This window comes from Hirundo rustica, chromosome 12, assembly GCF_015227805.2.
Source record: "Hirundo rustica isolate bHirRus1 chromosome 12, bHirRus1.pri.v3, whole genome shotgun sequence".
In the NCBI taxonomy this organism is placed as follows: Eukaryota; Metazoa; Chordata; class Aves; order Passeriformes; family Hirundinidae; genus Hirundo; species Hirundo rustica.
Window position 1 is genome coordinate 5,026,104 of NC_053461.1, and position 18,428 is coordinate 5,044,531.

General features: G+C 42.6%; 1 long non-coding RNA gene across 1 annotated transcript; it reads right to left on the reverse strand.

The window, feature by feature from the left end:
• Nucleotides 1–1,064: 1,064 nt before the first annotated feature.
• LOC120758301 (uncharacterized) lies at nt 1,065–16,836 on the reverse strand. The gene is made up of 5 exons (XR_005702847.2): nt 16,803–16,836; nt 15,699–16,109; nt 2,485–2,633; nt 2,220–2,275; nt 1,065–1,630 (listed from the first exon to the last, which is right to left on the reverse strand). It is a non-coding gene; the product is annotated as an uncharacterized LOC120758301 (long non-coding RNA).
• Nucleotides 16,837–18,428: the final 1,592 nt, after the last annotated feature.

Here is an 18,428-nt window from a genome sequence, read left to right on the forward strand (position 1 = left end):
CACTTCTTCTCCCAAAATAAGGAGCTGCAGGATGAAAGCTTGGCTCCCCTCAGTTCTGCCTGTGCTCATGGCCTGATGTCAAGGATTCCAGCTGCCAGCATCAGCTTGACTTGTGTTGCTTTCATCGCACTTTAAAGAGTTTTCTTTAGAAGTGCAACATGAAACACTTGAATACATGAAATTCAGGAAGTTTAGTAGCTCTGAAAAGCATTTCTGGATCCTGCAGTGTCAGGGTCTGGGAGGAGGAAAGGTTTCCACCATGTCACAAAGTGCAGAAGGGGTCCAGGGCAGGGATTTGGCCCTTCTACAGGTCTCAATCACGACTGTCATCTTTAAAAAGATAAAAGAAAGGAAGCAAACAAAACCTCATTCTCTCTGTACGTGCCACTAATGTGCAAGCATGTGCCACAACTCCACAGCAAGGGAGCAAAACCAATCCATCCCACTGGCATGTGGAGGCACACAGTGAATTTGGCCTCTAATTTCCACCACAGGGGTTCAAGCTACTCTGTATGTCAGCCTCTTCCTCTGATCCTGTTCCTTGGGCTCCCCATGGCTGTCCACTTTAAAATGAGAGCTGATTCTTTTGTTTTTTCATTCCCAGTCAAATATCCCAGATAAGGGTAAATCCAACATCAATGTGCTGTTCTGTTTTGCAGTAGACATTATGTTAAAAGCTGATACTCAGATAAAAAGCTTTGTTTTTTATCACAATCTGCTACACACAGCCAGACTAGAAGGAAGCACAGGGCTGTCCATTTCATCCCCAATTTATGTTTAGTGTCATTAACTCCACAAGATGATTAAAAAAAAAAAAAAAAAAAAAAAAAAAAAAAAAAAAAAAAAAAAAAAAAACCTCCACAAATATTCAGCGCAGCATCCTTCTAGGCTTTCTTTTCATAAGTTCCACATACCTGAACAAGGAGATGAATACATCAAGCACTAGAGCTTAAAAAAGATTTCCAATTACTATGTTTTACTCTTCAATCTTAAAACTGACATTTATGATTTTTTTTAAAAAAAGATATTAAAAGGTTCAAATAGAAGAAAATAATCGAGTTCCATTGTACATAAGCCAAGAATTTAAAAAATGAGGCGGGGAGGAGAGGCACGTTGTAATTTCAAATCAACTAAGCCCAGCGGTCAATAGGTTATAAATTGCTAAATGGGATGCCTGTTCCTACAAGCTCTCTCCATTATTTACTCATTAGCACTCAGGAAACAATAAGAGTTTACAAAGACACTCAGCAGAGCCTGTTCCTCACAGCAGCCTCTGACAAGTGGCCCTTGTGAAGGATGAGGGCAGGATGGCCACAAGCGAGCCTGGCCATCAGCTTGTTCCTCATCCAGCCCACCAGAGCCCAAAGGCTGCAAGGAATCCGTGGCTTTGAGCAGTGCCACATCCCCAGCAGCTCTCTTCAGCCTGGCAGCGTCTTGGCACAGACAGCCAGCAATTCTGCAGGAGCCATTCCTTGTCCTGCTGATCCAAGAGTCTTTCCAGGCTCGCTGGTGCTCTCCTTCCAGTTATTCTGATCCCCAGAGTAATTGTGATTTTCTGCCAATTTTACATACACTGCTGTTTCCAAAAATTCCGGTTTCGGTGTTCACACGTGTTTCACAAGGATCACTCCTAACAACCATTGAGAGAGACAATATGATCATGTTTTAATTTCCTACTAACTGCTGGCTAAAACTGCATAGAAAGTCATGAGTGCCAGATGGTCCAATTTATTTAATTTATTCTTCCAGCATCTTTATGGAGTCATAGGCACTTTACACATTTCGCCATTTAAAATCATAAGCACTTTGCCATCACCCCTAAAACCCTGCCAATTGCCTTGGCTGTCACCTTTGCTGTATCACCAGTACCAGACAGCACCTCAGGGTTGCCAGCACCATGGCTGAGGTGCAGTCAAGAGAACTGTAAATCCCAAACTGAAACACCTCCCAGACAAACCCAGACTGCCAGGCAAAGCAGCATCAGTGGGCAGCCGTAGTTTTTACTGGGAAATGCTCTCATTGGCCACGCACAGTGAAATTCAAGTACACAAAGCACAGCACAGTCAGCAGCATTTACTTTGTCACAGCTCAGATAATGGCTTCAAACACTTTATAGAGACAAGCAGAAACACTGGGAGCTACTACTTTTTGTTTCTCCCATTGGCTCTAGCTTGGCTGATTCAAGAAGATGGGTCAATGAAAAATAGTGCAAGGCTCACCAGCTGGAAGTGATCCCCTTGATAAGAGACTGATACATTCCTGACTTTGAACTCTGCTTAAAAAGAAAGAGTTTTTGTCAACAGCAAAATAAAGTTATGAAAGTTATGAAAAGGACATTTGAATTTGCAGCTCCAATCACCAAGTGTGGTGGTAAATACCGAGTGTTTTTCTGAGCAACAATGAGCTGCAGCAGTTCGCCGAGGCAGGATCCGCCTCCCTATCCAGGAATAATGGGAAATGTTTACTAGTCTTTATTTGCAGTACCTTTTATTTTCTCTCAGAGAATTCCCATGACAGATCGCACAACACAGAAGAAAAGCTGCTTTCCAGCCAGTTGCAGATCTAGCCAAAATGAGGGTGGGATCCTTTACCATCTGCCACCTGGAAGCAATTCAACATTTCTGCAAGAAAAACTATGAAGGCAATTGTTGTGTTACTCACTGTTATATTTAACGACAAAAACTCTAAAATATCATTTTCACTCAGTCCCAGGCTTCCTGGAGCTCACTGTCATAGCTATTTCTCTTCCCAGGCACAACTTGTTCTGGAACTGTCCCCACCCTCTTGGTGGCCAGACCTTCTGCATGTTACCAGCTCCAAACCCAAACAGTTTGCCTGCTAATTTGAGGGCAACTAGAACAGAACCCTAGTCAGATGACTGTGACAAACATTACAGTTTTATAAAAAATTCCAGATATTTTAGTCAGGACTTTAATTTGGCTTTTTCTTCTTTCATTTGTTTTGGCACTTATGGAGCTATTAGACTAGAATAAATCATTTAATGCCATGGAAAAAGCAGGGGGCTATGTCACTGAGGCCATCAGCCACGGAGAGCATCTGGTTTTACTATTAACTTTGTAATTTCTGTTATATTTTGTCACCTTTGTTGCTCGAGTCACTTTACTGTGCTGCGCATTTACCCAATAGTCAATCAATGGAATTCTTTCCTGCCATAAGACGAACCAATGTCACAACACAGGCCAGTCACTCAGGAAAAGGAACAGCTTCCACTTGATTTAGATGGAAAACAGCAATTTGAAACAGCCTTAACACGTGAAATATCCCAGATCAGATAGCATAATTATCAGCCTGTGCTCCTTAGAGGCCAGTAACTTGTTTAGCACCTCACCCAGTAAGAAATCTTGGCTCTCTGAAAAAAGCGCTAATGAACTAAAACTCCATTTTGAAAAAACAGTATCTGCACAGGAGAGTTGAGAGAGCTGTTACTTTTTTTTTTTTTTTTTTTTTTTTTTCTGAAGCATTTAATTTATTTGAACAAAACACCTCATTTTGGCTTTAATTACAGTTTGACCAGCTATACTGCTGCTTCCCAGGGAACTACAAATCTGCAGCATAGAGTCAGCCAGACTGCCTGGATGAACTTTCTCCCTCCACACTCCTCCAGCTGTTTTATTTTTTTGGAAGTACTCTAAGTCAGCTGTCTGACCATCCTTCTCCAGTTAAGCCATATTGGATACAGCTTTACAGTCCAATTGCAAATCCACTGCCCAGGGAAGCTGCTAATCCTGAGCCCTGCAGCTGTATCATAATCTGAATTAACACCTCTGGAACTGCTGAAGATGTAGAAGTATTATTACTCATTTGATAGATGACTGAAAGGAGTTTTCCAGGCAAGCAAATTCACATCACTGTGTAGATGTTATTCCTTGAGACTATTTTGTAAACATCACCAGGAAGAGTAGAGGAATAGAACAGAGATCAGTAGCTTCTCAGCTCAAACCATTCTCTCACAGGAGGGCTGCTGGGTTGCAGAGAGAAAATATTTTTAAAAAAAGTAAAGGCGACACTTCCTGTAAGCATTGGAGATTACCACAGTTAAATGGTCATGGAGAATGGAATAAGAAGAGCAGTGCTGAGATCTCTCTTCATGCTGCACAGGAAGGATTTTTGGGGGTTGTTTCTAGACAGGCTAGAATTGAGCCTGGGTGTCATTTAGTCAGGAATCCTGAAAAAACCCTTCAGCTGCTGTGTGGGGGTGGCAGAGGAGGGCAAGTATTTGGAGCCTGGAGGGTGACAGCTGAGGCCTCTCCCTCTGCCCCATCCCTGTGCCCTGGGAGGAGCCAAGACTGGCACAAGGTGACTGCAGGAGAACTCCAGTGACACGGACACCGCTCTTTGATTCACTGACAGCTCCCAGCACTGCGGGGTCACAGGAATCCCCCACTGCCACAAGTGCCAAAGAATCCCCAGTGCAACATCCCTGAGGATCCCTGAGCTCCTGGATCATACTGACACCACAACGGAAAATTAAACAATACTCAGAACTGCAGAACAGAAAAGCATTACCCATATTACTGGTATTACAGTGGACTCCAGTTTATCATTTCAAAAATCCCCATGGGCATCAACTTCATGATCCTCCCCACTGTAAGTACAGTGCAAGTGATGCAGTTTTGCTCATGGGACAGTTTCCATGATTCAGGGAGCTGAAGCCAACCTTGCCTCCTGGCATAGCCCAGCAAAATCCACAGCTACCAGGGCTCTGGGACAATTGTAGCTCTTGGAAGTGTGATATTCTGCCCTGGGGAGGGAGAAAACCCATCCAGCACACAGTGACTCTATCTGCCAAACATCTTCCCCTGGGGTGGAGGGGGCAGAGAGAGCTGGCTGCTGCTCCCTCCCAAGCCTCTCTCCAAAGACAGTGGGAAGGCATCAGCTCCCCAGAAATGCCACACTGGGGCACTGCTTGGATATCTGATCCATCAGCACCAAGTCTGAACGGCATTGTCTGTATCTGCCTCTCTCCACAGCTCAGGGTGATGCTACAGGAGGAATGAATGGTGGAAAGAAGTATTTTCAACGAGTGGCTGGGCTGTGGGAGGGGGAGCAGTGTGGAGGAAGGAGGTATTTCTGTGTGTCCAGGCCACCGGTGCCCAGCTGTGGGGGATCCAGAGCTCACAGGATAACCCTGTCCAGGGGCACCTGGCTGCTGGCTGGGCTCCTCTTGGAGCTGCAGCTCTGCTGAGTCAGCTCAGCCTGGAGTGGATGTCTGCACATTCACACATTTGTTGTGTTCTACTAACTACACGTGAGCATCTGCTCCGTTTTCAGAGAAAAAAAGGTATTTCCCACCAGCAGAAGCCAAATCTGTGGATGACACAAACAGGCAAAATGAACAGATCCTGGAGCACCCTGCCCATTTACACACATGCTGGAACCATTAGTGCTCCTCTTGCTACCAGCACTTCTCAGCATGAACTGAAATGTTTTCAGTCACATTCTGGAGCACAAGTTTTTGCTCACCTGCCACACTGTGTCCCAATTTACCAGTTTAGACAGATCACCTTGAAAAGACCCTTCTGGTGCTGAGCAATATTTCTGCTAAGAGTCTCCACCCTCAAACACTCAGCCAGGCTGTTAACCCAAATGCTCTCCCTCAGCCAAGGACTCTGGATCACTGTGTAGCTTTTTTGTTCTTTGAGTTTTTTGTTGTTTTGTTTGTTTGTTTGGTTTGGTTTTTTGCTTTTAGTCCCTGAACATTTGCAGGACAAAATTTGGGTTTGCCTCCCTGACACCTTCCTTGTGGCACAGCTTTATCAGCCACTCCTGCAAGCCTGACTCTTAAAGTGTCTGTAAAGAAAACTCGTGGTATAAAACAGCTGCACAAACACCTCTGGGGAATGTTTCACAACCACTGTTATATGTAAAATCTCAAGCACGAAAGGAGCTTCAGTTTTCACTATGTCAAACCTCATATTCTGCTCTTGTAAATGGTGGAATAATTTATTTTGTCACAGTATGATGAGGCTCCGGTGACAACGTTCCCGTGACCCACATACTCCCTTCTGAGCCATTTTGAGGGCTGGATCTAAAGATCTGTATTTTTTAATTGCTTTACAGCCTGTGATTAAGATAACTTGGAATAAACTTAAGGGAAAACGAGGGCAGAAAAATTAACCCTTGTGAAAACTGCAAGTTGCTAACATGAAGTGTATTCATTTCTTAAATCAAAAAAAAAAAAAAAAAAAAGTTGTGCCTCATCCCCTTGAGCTGCCTCTCCAGTCTGAAAGCCAGGATGTACCATTTAATTTTTTTACTTCCTAGAAATCATATTTCCATTTGAATTTTTTGAACAAGTTTTAGCTATTGCTCCTAGCTCACAGAGCAGACATCTCTCTCTTGCCCTTTGTGAAGCAACAGAGACATGCTATTATCTCACTCACCATTCCTGTTTCATTTGTACTTATTCCTTTTTCTGGAGATAAAAATATCAATGATCACTGTGTCAGCACTGAGATTCCTGGATTCTTGATGCAGTGGCAGTGAGCTACAGCCAGATATGCTGGGCTGCAGAAATTTGAAGAATATGTATTTGTAGAGCCCAGAGGAATTGTTATTGATAAACAAGATCTACAGGTGTTTCATTAATTAATACACATGATGGATACTCTGTCACTGGCAGAGTTCACACATGATAAAATAATTGATTTATCTCAGGGAAAAATGCATTTTCTTCAGAAGCAAATGACAAAAGTTAATGACACATCTGATGTTACATTGTTATTTTGATTTTTTTTTTTTTTAATCAGTAAAGACGATTCCTCTGAATTAGTTTTATTTTTAGCTGTTCAAACCAAACCAGATAGAAATTCCATTCGCGGAGTTTCAGATATTTTTAGAAATTTCTAATTCATTATGCTACTTTGAACCAGGTTGGTTCAACTTCCCAATTTTTCCATTCTTCAGAGTTATACAGTACTCTTCATAAACTCTGAAATCACCCAGTTCCAAACACAGGCAGACCCAGCCTGAATACAATCATGCTTTGCCTTGCCTATGGAGGATGTAGCTGCGGTCATTTGACCACCAAAGAAATCCAGAAAACCTTCACCTGTTACATTAATGCTGCCAACATGACATTTCAGAAATACAGATGTTTTCTAAAGACACCATTGATTCCCAGCACTCTTTGTGCCATTAAATCTTGTGGGAACATTCATTCCAAAGCGGTTTGTCATGGCTTAGGAAGGATGATTTCCTTTTCCAGCCATGCAGCTGGATGTCCCTATAATAGCTTTGAAGCAAAATCCCAAGGACATCAATCCAGCGGCCAAAAGTCCTGGTGCAAAGACTGTTGCCTCTAAGTGGCAATTCCTGTCTTCTTCTGGCTGGATCATTGCATAAAAAGAAGTGACTGGGAGCTCAAGGCAGACACCTTTCCACAACCACAGAAAACATAACAAACCTTTACAGAAGTTTGGTTTTTCCAACATTTAAAACACAACACAGTAATGAGAAGTAGCTCTGTCCCTGTCTCCAGATGTGGTTGCTCTTTCTCTCAGCATTTCAATGACCACATTGACTTTCAGGTTTGTAAAATATCTTTTCATTTGGATGTGAAATAATCCCACCAACATGGCAGCACATCAAACACGTAATAAACGTAGCATTTACGCCCCCACCCTAAGCACTGCGTCAGGCTTTAGCAGGACTTGGCCTTGTGCTTCTAATATTTAAAGTCTAGGTTTTAAAAAAAGACATAAGTGTTCAATTTAAGAGCAGGTTCTATAATCCTACCTCATTTTAGCTCTTGTTTTAAACAAAAGCTGATTTAACTGGACTGTTTTTTTTTTCCTTCTACCATGCTGAAGTGCAGAAACGCTTAGAATGCAGAGATCTCCAGGAACAGCAGGAGCATGTGAAACCAAGTGCACACTGTGTAATTTTTATTAACACTAATAATCCTGAATCCAGCAGACCAGCCTACAACTTCACTTGGAGGGACAGGTGTCTGGGGTTGCAGTGCAAGATGTAACCAAAAGTATTCTATTGCCATCTGTTAAAACCAGTTGAGGAGGTGTTTTCTTTATCTCTTCTATGACCAATTCCTCATAGCTCCAGGGGGAGGGGGCAGGTGCCTTCTGTTAATGGCAGCTGTTAAACCAGCTGGGGCAGTGTTCTTCATCTCTTCCACACCCATCCTCCCTCCAGGGCATATCTGCTGTTCATGGGCCATCGAGGCTCACTGCATGGCTGAGACAATTACATCATCCCACTGGGAGATGCTCCACCCGGGGGGGAGCCAAACATTCCTACCTGGATAAAACCCGAGATTCAGAGCACCAGCACAGCCTGTTTGCACTGGATTCCCAAAAGAAAACTGAACCTATCTACACCATCACTGGAGCTTCAGAGGAAAACTACCCCCCTCTACAGGATCATCTCTGCTCCAACAGGACCACATCTGTCACTCCAGGAAGACTTAATTGGACTGCTACCAACACCCTGACCAACAGTGTGTCAGGCTGTATTCTGACTCTGTCAGTGTTTTATTTTTTGTTTGATTTTGGCACTACTACATTTTTATTTTTAATATTCCTAGTAAAGACCTGTTATTCCTATTCCCATATCTTTGCCTGAAAGCCCCTTAATTTCAAAATTATAATAATTTGGAGGGAAGTGTTTACATTCTCCACATTCTCCATTTCAAGGGAGACTCCAGCTCTCCCTGGCACACACCTGTCTTTCCAAACCAGGACAACAGGCTGTAAGAGAAGAAAATGTGAAGGAGCATAAATGAATGAGGGGTTGTCCTCAATTGAAATATGTAAGAAAAATCAGGGATTGTACAAGTGGTAAAACGACAATTGATTTTACCACTACGTACTGGCTGAGAGAAGGGAGCGTGTCATTGGCATAGAAAGATAGGAAATGATGGTGCAGAAATGAAAATGCATAAAGCTACTGTAAAGAGAAGCTGGAGAGAAGCTTGCTACTCAGGTTTTTATTTGTAAAGATCAGGATTTTTCAGCAGATAGTAACTGCACCAAAAAGAACCCTAAACACTAAGCCTGCCACACTCGTTTCATTTTCATCCAGCAGGGAAAAACTATCAAGTCAAAGGCTCTATCAAATTTGTCAGAACAAAAAGAGGATGTTCCTCATCAATCACTGCAGGAAATGCAGAACTCGGTGTCTCGTGGATAATAAACACTTTTTATACCTGACATTGGTTTCTAGCTTGTCATTTTTGTATGAATACCTCTGCCCAAAATGGAAGAAGGAGAGTAAAGAAAGGAAAGGCAGAGATGAGACTCTCAGTGGATGTATTTGTGTTTCATGTGCTGGTAATTCACAATGGCCCCATCCAATGAAGAAGGCAAACTCTGCTGGGCAGGACAATTGCTCTTTAGTGCTGTAAGGCTTTTGTAAGGCCATCTATCTCAATCTTCTTGTCAAAGTTAGGAGAGGACATGAAAGATAATAATTAGACATGGGAGAAACATCTGGTTTCCAAACTAGTTATATATTTGTCCAAAGCTCAAAAGGCTGGCTGCATCTCCTTATATTTTGGGATTCATAATACTTTATCAATGATTGCTGTGAATTAGGAAAATGTCTGTAAGGTTCACTCGTGCAGAGACAGCATTGGTAGAACTATACCTTGTGCTCTGCAAACACCTCAGTCTAACCTGGCCCTATATCCCCAAAACAAAAAATTAGATCAAAATTTAGGCCATTCAGGCACAGGGTTCCTTGTGGCATCCCAGATGATAATCCACATCTGCTTTTGGCAGGATGCTTCACTTGGGGCACTCATCCTTGACTGCTGGGTCTTCCCCATTTGTACAGAGAGGCAAATTACACCTGACAGCAAAGGGGAAATGTTTGTGAAGTGCTCAGAATTGTTCCAACAGCCCTGGCTCCTGCCAAATGCAGGAAAATCAATTAATCCATCTCAGTGGCAATCAGTCAAGCAATCACCTGTCTGAATGCTGTTTTCTATCAGTCACACATACATTTCTCACCTTGTTTTTAAAACAAGCATAGTTTACTTGAAGGAAGGGGTGTTGTAAACCCCACCAAAGACTGAAATTCCATTTCACACTAGTTTTTCTCCCTCAGAAAATGCTTATTCATCTCTAATTTCTTTCTGGTATGAAGTTGGGCACCAGGGAAATGCACACTCAGGGTAATTTCCACACTCAGCACCTTGATATCCCTTGAATGAAAGAACAGACCAAGTAATGATTCAGGTGCAAAACCCGTGGCTTTTTGGAGAAGCAAATGGTTGGAAATTGCTCTCAATCTACCAAAAAATGTTTCTGCTATGATGCTGGGCAGCTGGTGTGCTGTGGCTGCTGGTTATTGGAATATCCCTCATCTATTGCTGCTTCAGTCATCTTTTGTTTCTCCCAACAACAGTACAGGGGTTTTCACAGAAATGTGCTTTTGTTCTGTCATGTCTCACATAAAGTGTCCTTAATTCAGGCTGCTACCTGCTAAATATTAATGTTTAGCATTTTCATGTCCTCCCTTATGGCCATTCTGTGTTGGCTTGTGCTGCTGTAAGGGAAAAACAATCAGCTGCGTGCCTCCAGGGTAATCGTGGTTTTAGCAGAAGGAAAAAACTGAAATTTAAATTCAATGCCTCCTAAGCCAGGCCATTTCTGCTGACTCAGGTGTGTGTGATGGGCAGCTGCCCCGGGGAATCCAGCACTGCTCTCACACCCCCAGGCAGAGGAGAATCCTTCCTGCTCTATCCCAGCACAGAATCCAGGGACAGCCATGCCAGGGTGGGAGGATTTTACAGGGGTGTCAAAGATGGGTGGTGCAGATGGGCTGGCAGCTGGAGTTACTATAAAAGCTGGACTATCAATTCTGCAGAGACCCCTATTTTATAAAAGCCCAGCTCTGCAGCCCTATGGCCTCTTACAGCTCTGGGACTTATTTTCCCAACAGATTTTTTGTAAGCTGTGGCATGCAGCAAAGTCAGAGTAACCAGGAGAGGCACAGGATAAAGAGGCAGCACATAAAGATAATTCAGCTATGTAAATAGTGCTCCAGGAAGCACAATACCTCTTCTTTAAGTGTGTAGCAGAAGGCTTCATTAAAAGTTTGTTCTGCAGTAATTTTTCTGTTCTTTGTTCTATCTCAGTTCCTTTAAAGTTGTTTGGGCTTTTTTTTTCCCCTTGAAAACAAATCATGGTTAGAATAAAGAGACTGCTGACCTACATTCTCACAATTCTCACAATTAAGTAATTGTGAGACATGTCAAATGAAATTCAGGAGTGATCATCACCAAGACAGGCAGTGAAAACACCTACTGCTCAAACTCCTAAGCCTCCCCATTTGAAACCATCAGAATAATCTCTTTGAGAGACCCAAGCAGGACATCCAATGACTGGATTTTTCTTTGGAGACAGAGCAAGGCTCCTCACCGGGTGCTCAGCCCTCTTGCAGAGTCCCTCACTGTGACACTCTCCTTTGCTGTGGTTTTGGTGCACTGCCAGCACCAAATAAACCCATGAGTATTACAAAGTTCAAGCTGAATTTGAAACCCTTGAGTAAAAATTTCCCAAGTCCATGGGTCCACCAGGTTCCAAAGGAACACAGCAGATGTGAGAAAACCAAAGTTAGTGAGGACTTAGGAGATGCATCCAGTCTTATAGCAGAGAAGCGAAATATTGACAATGAAGAACTGAAAGTCTTTATTCCATTCCCTTATTTAGATAATATTGTAAAAAAAACGTTCCAATTTCTTGTTCTTATGTTCAAAAAGCACATTCAGAGTGTGTTATAGAGTTCATGTTTAAGGGGCAGACCGTTTCTTCAGACTGCATGTTTTTCCTTTGTGCAGCACTAGACACTCCATGAGGGAACAAAGGCTGGTAGTGAATTTCCAAGCTCATTCTAAGAGTCTTTTGCTTATATTGCATTATTTCTCTCTTCATCCACTCTCTCAATGGTCTCTTGAATGAAACACCTGACACTCTCAGGGGTGACAACTCTTCTAGCAAGCAAGCGGCATAAAAAAAGACAATATTAAATACCAGCTGTCAACTCTTATTGATCTCTGAGAGGGTGGAGGAGAAGGGTCTGTTACTATGATGATGCAAAGCAAACACTGGGCACGGGGAATGTTTGCTGAGCCAATAACCAGGTACCACCACACCTGGAGCAAGAAGCAGCTGAGGCTGATGAGCTGCTTTTGCTTTCCTTGAGGGGGCTTCCATTCGGGAAAGGAGAGAGCTGTAAAGGAGGGGATGATTTAAAACAGTCCCCTCGAGTGAGCAGCAGCCAGAGGTGCTCACTGGAAGGGATGAGTGGTGTGGGGAGCCTGGAGCTCTGGGAGAAGGGGCAGAAGGCAGCCAGGCCCCTCAGGGAGTGCTCTGAGCACCACAGCTGGAATGAAGGTGCTTGGCCCCCGCCAGCAAAGCCAGAAACGCACAACAAACCAAGCTGGGCCCTCCACAGATTCTGGTACTGGTGATGCTCCAGGTGAGCATTTCAGCGAGAAAAAGCAACCCCAGCTACTGATCTTGTGACCCTGCTGAGGTGAGAGCCTCAGCCCAGAGGAGAACACTCCTGCCTCAGCCCCACTGCTTCCTCCTCACTAACCCTAACCCTCCTCACTCTGGCAGCTCTTGAAATATCCTACCAACATCTCATCCCATGAAATATCCCTCCTCACCACTGCTGATTGCCCAGCCATGGCTGCTAATGAGTCCCCTGGTATTTACAGGCACTGCTCATGCTACCTCATGGATAATTTTTGTGCTGCCTCGTGGATAATTTTCCAGCATCAGCAGGACTGATGCACACGAGGGCATACCTGACAGTCATCGTTTCTGTCACCCATTTGTGCAATGACTACCCTGAAAATTCAGCTGAAAAATGTAATTCTCATTAGAGAGAACACAGCCCTGCCATGGGTGTACCAAGGAACATTGGGTTAGGTTATTTGAAAGTGAGATTTGTCTAACCTGTCCTGCCTTTCACCGTATCAAAATTGACACAAACCAACCAAAAGGAACTCATCTCTCTCATATTCATTTTTGAGAAGACTTGGAATGTTTCTGCTCTTCTCCTGCCTGTACAGCAGCCATAACTAATTTTTTCAGCATGTATAATAATAGTTTTAAACCAATTTCTCATGAGATATATCACTGTCTCAATAAAGAAAAGAATTTTTTTAAATACGTTGTTTTAAATACATCCTTCACCAAATCTATTACATCATTGTAACTTTTTAGAGTCCCCAGTAGACCACAGGAAAAAAAAAAAAAGTTAATGGGAAATAATTAATCCTAGCAATGAACTCCTCTATCTGGGATGGGACATGACAATAAATACTGATTTTGATGAATTCCATTTCAAAACATCCCATCGTGTGCCTTACACCTGCACCCAGGGGAGCAGCAGGGGCTGTGTGAGCCCCAGGTGTGCTTTACATCCTTGTTCCCATTTCTGCCCCAGTAAAGACCAAGGCATTGCCTTCTGTTCAGATAAAATGAAGAGCAAATCCTCCCATTTATGCCAGTCTGAGCCATCTCAGATAAAAATACTGAGCCCAAAGCTCTGTTTAGATCTTGCTCCTGCTGTATTTTCCTGTTCAGTTTGGCTAACACAGGAGATTCCACTCAAATAAACAACCAAATATTGATATTTATGCAAATAAAACAAATGGTGATGCAAACTTTTGAAGTTTGCTCGTGCGTGCTTCAAAACCAATAACAGTATTTTTACTTTGAACCTCCTATCTCAAACACTAAGAAAGAGATGCCTTTCAGGTAAACAAATGTAATTCAAATCAAGACAGTACATGCAGTGTGAACTCCTCTACCACATCACAAGGCAGCAAGTACAGTACAGCTCAGCTGTACACCACTAATGCCAAGATTTTGTAGTAAAAACATTGACAGACCCTTAATTATTATAGTGCCTCCTGGCAGTGCTATAATTAGATTGAACATAACTATTAGTCATCTTAATTAGTATACACATTCCTTGTTTAGCACAATAAAAATTACAAAGCAAGGATGCCACTTAATTAGGTGACCTGGGAATTGATGCCTACCTATATTTCACTTTTACTTTAAGTGTCCTTATCGAGATTAAATCTAGTATTTATAACCAAGAATGGGTATTTATATGGCGCTCCACCTGTACATAAAATCACCAGCTAAATTAATATTTATTAAATACCTCAAGGACATTTCTGAACTTATGCCAGCAGTTCATTTGGAATCGTATTGCAAGGAAGGAAATACATCACAATTTTAGGAACTCAAGGTTAATTGCATATTCTAATGAGTGTCTTACATATCATAAATTTAAAAGGAAAGAAAGTGAATTCAGTTAAATCCCCATCAACCTTCCAGTTCTCCTGGTGGTGTCTCATTGTGTCCTAGTGAAGCGCTTGGACCCCTTTAAACCCTCTGCCACAGGCACCATCTAAGGGCTCCACTAAGGAGCCCTACTTTAGAGAAATGCTTTTTAATCCTGAGTCTCATCCATCAGACAATCTAAACAAGTGGACATTTGGTATAAGTAGTCCCCGGTGCCGTGAAAACTTTCTGGATTTCACAAGCACCCTAATTCCTGCAGTGCTGACAAGCTGTCTGGGGACTCTGCTTGGAGTTTGGGTCTCTCTTCACCTCAGGTGGCAGAGCAAGGGGGTCTGGACACTTTCCCATTTCACAGGTCAACCAAGGAGTTATTTGTCTGAGGCTTATTGGAGCTTGTGGTTGAAAATTGTCCCAGCTGTTTGTTTCATAGCACCAGACAACGAAGCTATAGGATTGTTAATTGTGTTTAACAATTTTAGTTGCACTAGATCCACACATTAGGTTCTTGAAAATAAAATGTGCCCTCTTTGCCACGCACAGGCACACCACATCCATGAGGAGACAGAACAAAGCAGGTGAGAGGCTGAGGTGGGCGCTCCCGTTGTGTGAAAGCACTGACACCAGCCCGTGCTGAAGCCCTGGGTGAGCAGAGAGCCTTTCAGATCACAATGAACAGCTCCAGTGTGACCCCACAGCGCTCTGCAGTAAAACTGCTGCTCACAACAAGAGCCCACAAGAACTATGAAGGCAAAACAAAAATGCTGTGACATTTGGTGTAGAAACCAAAGGGTGTTTTCTTGCCAGGTACCTGCTGACATTGCCAGACTCCAGCCTCCCCCCTCCTGCCCAGAAAGCTCAGCACAGAACTTAGCAATCTGTTCACACCATCATTAAACCCATTACCCTTCAGTGATGGAAAAGTCTCCGAAAATGCCACAATGCCACTGCTCTGTGACAAGTCCCCCTGTCTCTAAATGGTGAGCATTTAGTATTTACTATCACTGATTCATTTGAATTTAAAGAAAAGAAAATTGCTTCTGTAGGCAGACTGTGGTAAATATCAGTGTGTTCCATCAGAGCTCCTCTTTCACTGGTTCTAGACCAATTACAGCAACTATTTCTTCTCTGGGATAATTCATCAAGCTATTAATTAGAATATGGAAAACATGAAATTCTCTCTTACTTCCTCACTGCAGAGGAGCTTCCAATCATAATTGTTACAGATAAGGAGAAAATGGAAAAGTTTTGGTTTGCCACAGATTAAGAGACTTGCCAAAAAATGCAGAAGAGTTGATATTCGATATACCCAGCAATAGAAAAATAATGTAACACATGTAAACAATTTAAGGCAACAACAATATAAGTGCAGGGACTAATTTTTCTTACCATGGCTGTTTTCCCAATTTCTTCTGCTTCACCAGACTGGAAATTTTCAAACCACAGGCTCCCCAGGAAATATTTCTGGCTACTTCAGGAGAATCTTTCAGTGATGTGGCCCCAAGGGGATAATGTCAGGGTCCAAATCCTTTTGAGAGCCGCATTCTTGTGCCCCCAAGAACAGTGAGAAGAGGCAATTATTGTGGATGCTTTGTCCATTATCCCAGGTAGCCTGACTTCTGCTGTAAAAATCTGCAGATGTAACTCTTTAACAGGGGCAGATAAAGTGAGGTCCCAGATCCTCAGCTGTGGCACAGGCAGGAGATGGAGCTGGCACCATCTCTGATCTGATGAGAGAGCACAGGTCAGTCTGCACTGCATCACGCTGGGTTTGCCAAATTTCCTTCTCCAACTGAGAGTCTGCAAAAACAAAAGGAAACTAATGAGAACAGGCTGAGGTTCATGAGAAGTAATGATGCCACAGAGAAGAGACACCTGAGCAGGCTGTGAGGGGGACTCGAGTGATCCACCCAAACGCAGCAAGAATTCACTCCCTTTTTTCTAGGTGCACGCAGTTCTCATTCCTTCCCAAAGCTGTCTGTGCTGCGCATCCCTGGCCACGGCACAGTGCACCTGAGGGGGAGCCCAAGGTACCACACAATCATATTTAGAACATTATAAATTATATTGGAATTATATTTAGCCACAATTATAGTTAGAACGTTTCCTCAGTCCTCGTATCCTCCTTCCTGCATCTCCTCGCTCCTGTCACCATCTGGATCTCTCCTGTCACACACAGCTCTCCTCTCCAGTCTCCAAGAGCAGATTTGGGGTCTCATTGCTCAGTTCTGGTTGAGAAGAGGCACTGACACTGTCAACGTAGAGCAAGGCTCTGCTTCACTCTCCCCTCATGATTCTGTTTCTGTTCTTTCAGAGAACCTTTGGAAATGCCTTCTCATGGCTCAGGTAACCAACCGCTTTTCCCTTCACCTTGTCTCTCCAAAAGTGTACTTTAGAAAGGGGAAAGTGGTGCCTGACAGTGAGGGTGAGGCAAAGGACAAGGAACATCCCCAGAAGCAGTGAGGGTGAAAAAGGAGCAGCGGTTACCATCACCTTCACTCAACTTTATAACTTATTTCTCAACTTGAGGACTCCAGTCTTGACAAAATCTGAAAGATTAAATAAGAAGGGAGCAGGTGATTTGTCACGTGAGGAGACATTCTGCTCCAAAATGAAACTTGTTCAGGAAGAGTTCACTCTCATCTCCACCCAGAATTTTGATTTTGCAACTGGGGAGAACTGAATGACATAGACTCTGCTTTTCCATCCCAAATGCATGCACTTCTTTTTGAAATATAGAACTAAAGGATTTTTTCCTCAGGAAAGGCTTATTCGTAATAAACAAAATAAAAAGAGCTTCAAGCTGAACAGCCTTCCAAATTAGAGCTTGACTTCAGCATTTTCCATTTTATGAGTACAGCCTCTTGCTTTTATTAAGAGCAGTTGAAATTTCAATTTACCAGTGGTTGGATATATTTCTTCATTCAACCCACAAAAAACCCATTCAATTTATTGAAATTTTTCAGTTTCAGATCATTCCAAGCTAATATTTGTTCAGCTCAGCTAAACTGAAAACCAAAAGCATATCTGTGTTTAAAAAACAGGGGAATAATTTCTTCCATCCCTGTATCTGTGTCAGCCTAATCAGGTCACCAGTGGGAAATGTTGACTGGTAGAAACACGAGGCTTTCGCTTTATGAAAAATGACTGACCTTGCTTTAAAGCAATTTAGTTTGTGTCAACATTGCCTTTCTCATTAAATAATAGGCTCTAAGTGGCATAGCCATTCTTCTTCAGCAGAGACAAGAGCTCTTCAGACAAGTTCTGGGATGCTATTTTTAGGCACCTCATAGTAATAACCTGCTCAGTGCACTGTTTGGAGTATGTCTACAATAATTATTCCTTGTCTGCTCTGTTGTATTGGTCAGTCCCAGAGAGAGCTCATAAAAATGTTAGATCTGCACCTTTCTTGGATGCAGAAAGAATTTCAAATAAGTGTAAACATTTGGTAGCACTCAGCTGTAAATAATACCAGAGCAACAAGTTCATTAAACTTACACATCCTTCTGTCTGAAAATGCTGAACACCTTCAACATAATTCTTCCTCGTTTAGTTGCTGAGATGATTCTTCAATCACTTCTCACTAATTCTCCCACATTTGCTATTTCCTCAATATATTACCTGGCCAGTCATGCAAGTATTGGTGAAGATAACATAATAGGTAATTTCATCTGTCAGAACCAAATGAGTAGTGAGAGGAAATATTTGATTCATTTGTCGTTTTTCTTTTTTAGTATTTCTTTTTTTCCTTTCTTTCCCTCCCACTTTTTAATTTATTTTTTCATTATGGCCAATTCAAATCACCTCAGGCTGCTTTGTAAGGAGGTTCTCAGTCCAGATCTCAAGGTGACATGCTTCACATTAACCCTGTCAATATTCCCAGCAATTCCTTAGTATTTGCTGTTGCGATTGCACAGTTCTCAGGAAATGCTCTCCCCTGGAACTAAACATTAGAAAGATGCAAAATCAGCCTAGGAGGATCTAATAAACATTTTTAAATACATATTTATGCCATCCTCATTAGTGGAGCAGGTCATCAAATCTTTGCTCTGTGTTTTGGCTGCCTAAGATAGAACAGAGGCTTATTCAGTGTTCTGTAGTGACGAGTCATCTCTGCTG